Genomic DNA, 8,896 nt, shown 5'->3' with positions numbered 1-8,896 from the left:
ATATATATATATAATATATATATATATATATATATATATATTAATATATATATGTATATATATATATATATATAATTAGTAATGATGGATATATATATATATCTCTATAAGATTACGTCAGGAATGACGTTCGGCACAATACGACATAACGTGGCAACATTGTGTAATGCACACGTCAGCGTTTTGCACGGGCGATGAGCAGCGCACCTGTTGACCGCTAATACTATTGGTAGCCGGCGGAATGGGTGTCTGACCATGTTTTATCTTTCCACCTGCATGCCCTTCATCGCCGGTATTCTCTGACTAGGACCGAAATCGCCACGCCTCAATTTGGTGTATGCCCTGTGAACGTCATGCATACACACACACACACACACACACACCACACACACCACACACACACAAACACACACACACACACCCACACACACACACACACACACACACACACACACACACACACGCACACACAACACACACACGCATCCTTTCGCATTCCAACTTGCGATTCTCGCAGATCAGTTTGCTGTGCCCTGGCAGTGACTTTTCGTAAAAGCCCGAATGAAATGAGCGAGACCTTAGTCGGCTGCCACGCGGGGCAGCGGTGTCTCCGAGACCCCGTCTGCTCTGTCACCCACTGGAGGTGTGAGGGCGCCAGCTGTTGACTGACCGGTCGGCCGACGGCCTGTGTTTGTCGGCCAGGCACGTGGAACAACGGCGGCGCCTGTGATGTGCCTGGTCTGTGCCGGGCTGTTGAGACCCGAGACGGAGGGTGTATTCGCAGCGGCCCGGACGGCGTAGACTTTACGCTGTTGACGTCACTCATCACGTCATACCTGATAGATTCTGCGTCGATTGGTATTTGCGGGTACCCGGACGACAGCAATGCCGCGTGACGTCATGTACAATATTTGCGGGACGAGCAGACGCATTTCCTGCGACTTGATTGGAGTGAGACAGAAATGCGCAACAGATTCAAATGTAAGAAGGTCACTTTGGGCTCAGGATCGGCCACGAGTCATAAAGATTGGTTTTATACGTTTCAAAGGGCATAACTCGCAGTTTTCATCCATAGAAGCACTACAAGTACCCTCGAACGAAAATCTTGTCTTTGCATGCACAGTTATGGTTACAACAACTGCGAACAAAATGCGGCTCGCGCTGCGAACACGTCCGACAAAGATTCTACGTGACGCCACGCAGCAAGGAATATACTTGGTGCGTTGCAAATACACCCGGAGTGTGGGTTGGGGGGACGGGGGGGGTAGTGGTATGGCTAAACTGGGCTGTAAAGCTACACTGTTTGGGGCTGATGGGAGCGGCTGGACGTGCTGAGACCGGTGAGTAGGGATTGGCGATCGGACTGGCCGTGTAGGTGCAGGGTTCAGAGCTATGCTCATGAAGATTGTGGTTATTTTGGAGAGCAGTGCCTACCTTCAAGGAGGCAGGACCAGGAACGGTGGCTTGCACGGGGTCTGGTGAATGGCCTGTCTGAATGGACATTCTTTGCTTCCAAGCAGGGCAGTACCCTAAGTGCGTTCCATATTTACTTTTGCATACCGCAACTCACACTGAGTGAGCCTGTTCCTGCTCAGTCAAGCATGTTTCCATGCTGTAACTAGGCTCCTCTTTTGTAACATGCAGACACAAAATGCACTTGCGCTGCGGAGGCGGCCATTAAGGGATACAACCGCATTACAATCTACCACTATCTAGGTCACGAGACACAAGATCTATTTTGAATTGTGGTACCAGTACGGATTAAGATTGAATACCGGTATCTTCCCCCCACCCAACACACGGAAAAACGTGTTCTGCTTTCGCTGAATAGGCGAGCCTTATGAGCCCTCTCTTTCTGTCAATCGGTTGACCGTTCCCCTGATATCTCAATAACTTCACATGCTAGAGACAAACAAACATGACACCATACAGATCGAGTAATGCCGCATTACATAAGTGTCATCGAATATGTTTACAGGTGACGTTTGATGTTCTAGACAGGGTCAGATGGTAGATTTAATGCAATTGGGAGTCTCACATCTTATCAACTATATGAGCTGCTACGACGGGAGAGAGTAGGATCGCCAAACATTGGTACAACGTACCGCACAATTATGGTCACCAGCGTAGTGTGACCTGTAGCGTGCGAAATCGGATCACGTAGCTGCAGGTACCATGGATCTAATGTCCTGAGGGCAGGTCAGCTGTAGACCACTGAATGTAAGCGCTAAGACTCGCCCGCACGCGCAAAGCGACTGGCACGACCTCCAGAAGGAGGTTGTCACCTATGAGTTGCAACAGGTGTGATCTTTTTTGTGGAATCTGGAAGATCTTGGAAACACAACCACTAGTAATTTATGCCCCTTTTAGTGGTTCTAAAGCCACTCCCGGGAAACATCGCGACCTCTGATGGCCCCCATAAATCTTGAAAGAAATGATAGCACCCTTTTTCAACACATCACGTAGCCAACAAACCTCGCTCCTGAAAATGTCGTTCAGCCTGGAGAACAGTTGAGCTCTTCTCGCTTCAGGAGGAAGTACTTCGTCTCGGAGGTCGCAAAAGCTCAACGTGAGCTCTTTGATATGAACCGGTGACGCAGCCTTAACTGTGACCGCCTGCGTAAATCCTTAGCGGGTCTCATCTTGAGTGTTGTTGCGTTTTCTAACACTGGCAGGATCTTCCTCGGGGCTGATTTATTCATGTTAAGTAAGTTGTGAGCGAAGGGGCATGCGACTCGATTTGATACGTAGTTAACCCGACATACGAATCAGCAACACATAGGTTTTATCGGTTCGGGTCATGCTGTTTAAATATATAAAAACTGACCACTTGGCTCCCGATATGACCACCGTATGTCTCGGCCAACTATTGCATCAGAAAACCGAAGCAACAAAGTACGATCAGCACTCAGTATGATCAGGATCGCCCCTTACAGTGCCTGCGACAGTACGGGACAGGTCCTGCCTGACCTGCATCTGTACAGTACCTGTACTGTACCTGTATCGGTTCTGGATCGATAACAGCAAAAAGGGCAGGATAAAAGGTGACGGCAGCGCTGTGGACAGCCCCGGAGAATGCACAAAAGACAAGCCAGAGATGGATTAGAAGACAGGAGAGTGGTCATGAAGTAAGACAGGGACAGCAGAAAGGAAAGATGGCAGAGGACAAGGCAGGGAGTAAACCGCAGAGCAGGACATAGCGTACGACGAGGCAACCAGGGGCAAAGACGGATAGGCCGCAGGACAAAGGAGCACAGCACAGGACAGTCAGAGGGCTCTCAGACAGAGAGCACAGCCACAAAGCAGGGCAGGACAGCGCAGAACAGACGACCACGCATGACGGGGACAGGGTATGACGGTGAACACAGGGCGGTGCGGGGTGAAGGGCAGGCACGATACCGGTTGCTTTGAGTAGTTATTCACACCTCCAAAAATGCATACATCTAACAAAGAGGACGGCCTGTGCGGCTTGAGACTATCGGGGCCAGCCCGAATGATAGATTTGTTCGTTGCTATCACTTGGATGCCAAGACTACACCACTAGAGCCAGGCATCTACGGATGCCGACGCCAACAGACCAATGATTTAATCGACAATTTAAGACATGACGGCATGTTATGTTTTGGGAGCATGGATAATGCAGCATTTTTGACGCTTTTTAGGAACATTTTATGACTTCACGTGTCTCGCATCCTAGGTGTTATGCTTTCTTTACCTTTCTGAGCCTTTGTCACTCTTGAGAATGAGCGCAGCTCTTGTCCCTCGCACTGATTCGCCGTTTGTTATAACGCGGACTGACTGTAAGGGCGTGTGGCCTTCCTGCTGTTTAAAAACGGGGACAGATAGACGCTCGCGGAAAACTCCAGCAGCCTTGTCCAAACAAGTTCTCACGATCAACTGCAAATGTCATGCTCCTAGGTCAAAAACTGACCCATTACGCCAGGTCGAAGGTCAATTGCTTCGAAAAATCTTACCGGTTCAGCTTTGCACGCTCCTATGTACGAGACCATGTATTAGAGCAAAAAGCTACGAAAACCTAAAGCCTAAAACAATCAAAATATATATGAAATCACACAGATATGTGTCTTGTTCAACTTTGACTGCATTGCGATGGCATACGGTTGTACGCATTTTGAGCATAAATGTATGATGCATGACTGCGTTAATGTAACAGCGTCGCCCGCCACGCCGGTTCGCGGCATGGTTGGCTGCCCCTGCCGTCCTCGCCCACCATAGATTGCATGCAGCATTCCTAAAAAACACTACCGCTCCGAAACCAAAAAAGATAGGGGCACGTTGTTTTTGTCAAAAACACGTGTAATGCATTCCCCACAGTCTATCAATACTTTGGGTGCGGTTGCACTACATTCCGGAGAGATATCCTCTGAAAAAACTTAGGGGGATCTCACCCCTCCCCCGCGCCCCCCCCCCACCAAAGCGAGAGTTAGTGCCTAGTGACGTCAGCATAAGCGTTGTTTACCACTATGACGTTGTTGAGCCCGTATCTTTTGGTATATTGAGGTTCGTTCACTCAGCGTACACACTTTGAACTCATAATAATGGCGAAAAATCAGGAACTGAAGGCCTGTCTCTCTTATATCAAGTTTGTACGTAAACGCGACGAATAAGAGTGTAACGCAAGTCTCAAAGATCAAAATAGTAACGCAAGTCTCAAAAATCCCTTGGGCCCCAACCAATTCATGTTCTTTGCTGTATGACAGATATGCCTGAGGAACATGCTCTTTGTTTGCTTTGCCGGTTTAATACCAACACAAGCGCATCTGGAAGAAAAGTACGATTCAGCACTAGTTCACATTGGCGAGTGTTGTAGCCTGGCAAGCATCCTTAGTGGAGACTGTCCTCTGTCGTGGTGCGGGCTCCATTTCGGTTTAATTGACCCTGACTGGACGCGTGCCGGACTGCGTAGCGGCAGCCGGTGACCCCGACCGAGGAGTCACGAGCTGGCCCGCAACACCCATGACTTGTCGAAAACACGCGCCGCAACAGGCACAGACGGCGGGCAACACCGCAGTGTGTGAGGCCAAGCGGAGCAAAAGGAATGCATCTTGACCTCGAGCGTGACCCAAGCCTTTGGCGGCGTGTGTCACCACTGTGCTCTGCACGGGGGACAACCCCTGCGACCTTGGGTCCGCCCCGGCCAGGCCGCGCTGGCGGGAGTGGCTCAATGTTTGGCGGGTAGGGAGGTGACATGTCCACAAGGTGTCGGGCGTCTACCGGCCGCAGCGTGCCCGTGGGGCGTGTTCGTGTACGACGCGGGTCCCCCTCGTCTAGCGGAAGTCGGACAGATCATACAGGTTTGACAGTGCTGGTGAAGCTCTGACAGTGCTGGTGGAGATGTGACGGTGCTGGCAAGGGTCTTACACGTCTGGCGGGTCTGCGCGGCTACCCGCCGACCGACGCCTCCCGGTGGCTAGATCAGGAACTGTCGCGGAATGGCGTGCAGTGGCCAGGATCGGACAGCGTCGCAGCAAGGTCAGAGTAGTGTCGGCGCAGTGTCGGAGCAGGGTCGAAGTAGTGTCGGGGTAGTGTCAGAGAAGAGTCGGAGCATTGTCGGAGCATTGTCGGAGTATTATCGGAAAAGGATCGGGGTATGTTCGGACAGTAGCGGGGACAGCACCAGCTGCGGGGGTGGGTGAGGGGCAGCTGTCATCGTGTCACTTCTGCTCCCCCCCCCCCCCACCCCCTCCTCAGCCTCTTCGCAACCAATAGATCGTTGCATGCTGGGTTCAGATCCCGCGATGGACAGAAGCTTGATCACTTGGGTACTCCATAGCACTCCCTTGTTCCAGATTTGAATGAAATGTCGAATGGTTCAGGACGGCGAGAGCTCTTTAGACAGGACATACATGCAGCCTTAGCCTAGTTACAATGGTAACAACAATCTAAGTTAAGGCAAACGCCAACGGCCGGGGTAGGGGTATGTACGAAAGCGGATTAAAAATATTTAAGAATTTTGTTTTTGTTTCGCTCTTTTAAAAATCCATAACATTCCAAACAGTGTGTTTTCACACAACATGAACAAACCAAGAGACGGGAAAGGCTTCAGACTTTGGCCAACATGTCAGTATGCCAGTATGTTTTCCACATTCATTTTCTAAAAAATCCTCCGCGCAACCACACACGCACAGGACATTTCACCCTTGATACAAGGGGTGTGTGGTGCTGTTCAGCACTCCTAATATGATGAGGGGTGTAAAAGAACAGCACCATGGCAGATTTATGGGTATAAATCATAACAGCAACTTATTTCTTTGTCACTTACCTAACTGTGAGCAGGACCACTTGCAAAACTCATCGCCCGGTTCAAACGGGGGGGGGGGGGGGGGCAGGAGTTTGTCATTCCGTTTAGGGTGTGTTTCCAGGATTTTTAACAGATTCATGATTTTTTTCATCCCATCATCGATTAGTCTCGAGGAGTTTAATCCGAAAGGCATCGTTCATGACAGAGTTTGTAACATCCGCATGCTACTGCACCACCAGCTACCGAAAGGTTCGTCAGGGATTTTGGTACCTCGCTAGAACCGCTTTTGCCGTGCTACTCCTGGTATGCTGCGGTGAATACATCCATGGTGCAGGTGTTTCACTTCCCGGAAACAGGAAAAACTCTTGTAAAACCGAGGCAGCGCGAATTATCTCGCGTCGATCTCCATCTTAACATTATCGCCAAATTTCACTGGAGGTTTTTCCCTGAGCCAGGTCCTCGAGCTTCCCCTCTGCGTACCACATACCCGAAATTAGAACATACTATGTACCTATTTATTTTTAGGAAAATCTGAGAGTTTTAACAAACTCCTTCAAACCGTTTATGAGAAAGAAGGGAAAAACTAAGAGGGGCTGAATATACCCCTCCATGAAATTATCCTGAACGAAATCGAATTAAAACTCTCGAATTGTTATTATTCATAAGTAATGAGAAGTGCCTACAGTAATATTAACACTGTAATGGACTCTCCGATGGTTGTAGGCTACAATATATGCTTTGTTCCTTTTTTCCCTGGCACCGCCTTTCTCGTGGCATTATATTTCAACATCATGAGTGACATTAAACGTTACTGGACATTCCGTTTCTCACATCGGCGGCGACCTATGCAGGTACGAAATGAAAGAAGAGCGTGTGTGAATGAACGCATGGAAGCATCGAAGCGTTGAAGGAAGTGCTCTTCATTTGGCCGGGGTTTGAAATGGGATAGTCATTTTAAACATCATTCAGCGCAGTTCACAGCCCTGTCCTCTAAAGACTCAAAAACCACTGGTTTCAGAGCTGGACGCCTGCCAAATTGTGTATACTTTTTCTTGAAGGCTATTTTAATGTCACCTAGACACGTATGACGTTATAAGAACGTCACACCGACACTGGCCACATAGAGCTCAACACCATGCATAATACCATCACCAAGCCAAGGCTTTAATAGTAGAAGGCTACGCAGACGTGACGTCACCATGGGACTAATGTTTGGTAGCTCGCGGTACGGTTCTTGGTTGATGCTACGAAAATGTTTGTAGATACTAGTGCTATAATTAAACACGGATATTTCGCCAACGATTTGTGTGGAAATCCTGTTTTGCATCTTTATTTCAATATTACATAAATATATATCGCACATTTTGCATTTCAAACCTTCTAAAGACAAACCAACACTAGGATCAGGCTCCGAAAATAGACCCTACTAAACCCTGTTTTCTAGCTTCAGTACCCGCACCATATTCGCCGTGGATAGCGCGCCTAAATATTTAGAAGCAATGCCTTTTGGTAAAGTGAATACCTATGTGTAAATAAATCACTATACCATGTAATGTTTGCATTACATTTGTAACTGAGTGACGGTTGCCCATTTATCTTCGTATTGCAGGACATATACTGAGTGGAATGTGAAAATAACGCAATATCAGGACAGGTGCCAAGAATTTCGCTGTTGCTATGCTTTGATCCTCCTAGGCGTTGGTTAACTTGCAGGTCCATAATGTTTGATGGGCTAGGTGAAAAGGGGCGCAGGAAATATTGCCCTGTGTACCCTAATACATTCCCAAAAATGTTTACGAACTGAGATATGGGCCATGAGTCTTTGACTGGCAGAAGTCGCTAAACTTGCCAGAAATTGTCATATTTCACAGGAAAAGCTGCTATCTGAAACTGAAATGACGCGCGCTGCATTTATGCCTGCCGGGGTTCACCACTCACGACCCCCATTAGGGCAGCCAACCTTGCATCCACCCCGACAGCACCCCTCCTTAGGCTTCAGGATGTGCATTCCAACTTCTCAATGTGCGCCCCAGGATGCTGCGAGCTCGTCTGGCCCGTCGTTTCTCACACTTACCCTCTGTTTTTGCTGTATGCTGTACTCTTTTACACAGACTGTTTCTAAGCACGTCCGGTTAGAGTTCTTTGGAATAAATCACTGGTGAATGGGTTATCCCATCTCTCTGTCGCAGGCAGGTGGGAAACGCATTTCGCAATGATTTTGTAGCTCTGGTGCAAACCAACGCCATTTCCCAGCTGAAAATACTTCATTAAATGTGCTAGGTCGAAAAAGTCAGGTTCATGGAAATATTTATGTTTAAACCAGTCCGCAAGGAAAGGCGTTTTCACGCCCTTGTAGCGTTGGTGCCTTTTGATTTAGTTCCGTGTTGACATCACATCGTCGCTTGCTCAGAATGCAGTAATCCGGGATCTTGCACCAAATAACTCGTGTTTGGGGTACGTGAGAAAGAGTTATGCCATCAGTGGACTTCAGTTGGCCCTCCACCATTGTGATGAATTGCATGCAACATTTTAGGTGCCATATAATGTAGGAATTAATGTAGGGCAGTTGTACGAGGTATGATGGAAATAAGGCTGGACATCGAATAACTTCAAATGAGGGCTATAACTAAGTAC

General features: G+C 48.3%; 1 protein-coding gene across 1 annotated transcript in view; it reads left to right on the top strand.

The window, feature by feature from the left end:
- Positions 1 to 8,896, top strand: part of LOC119110031 (xaa-Pro aminopeptidase ApepP) — a 49,396-nt gene that overhangs the window by 18,820 nt on the left and 21,680 nt on the right. The window lies entirely within an intron of this gene.

This window comes from Pollicipes pollicipes, unplaced genomic scaffold (genome assembly GCF_011947565.3).
Source record: "Pollicipes pollicipes isolate AB1234 unplaced genomic scaffold, Ppol_2.1 Scaffold_2555;HRSCAF=2994_pilon_pilon_pilon, whole genome shotgun sequence".
Taxonomy (NCBI): Eukaryota; Metazoa; Arthropoda; class Thecostraca; order Pollicipedomorpha; family Pollicipedidae; genus Pollicipes; species Pollicipes pollicipes.
The sequence above is the reverse complement of the archived record's forward strand: the minus strand, read 5'-3'. Positions and strand labels throughout refer to the sequence as shown.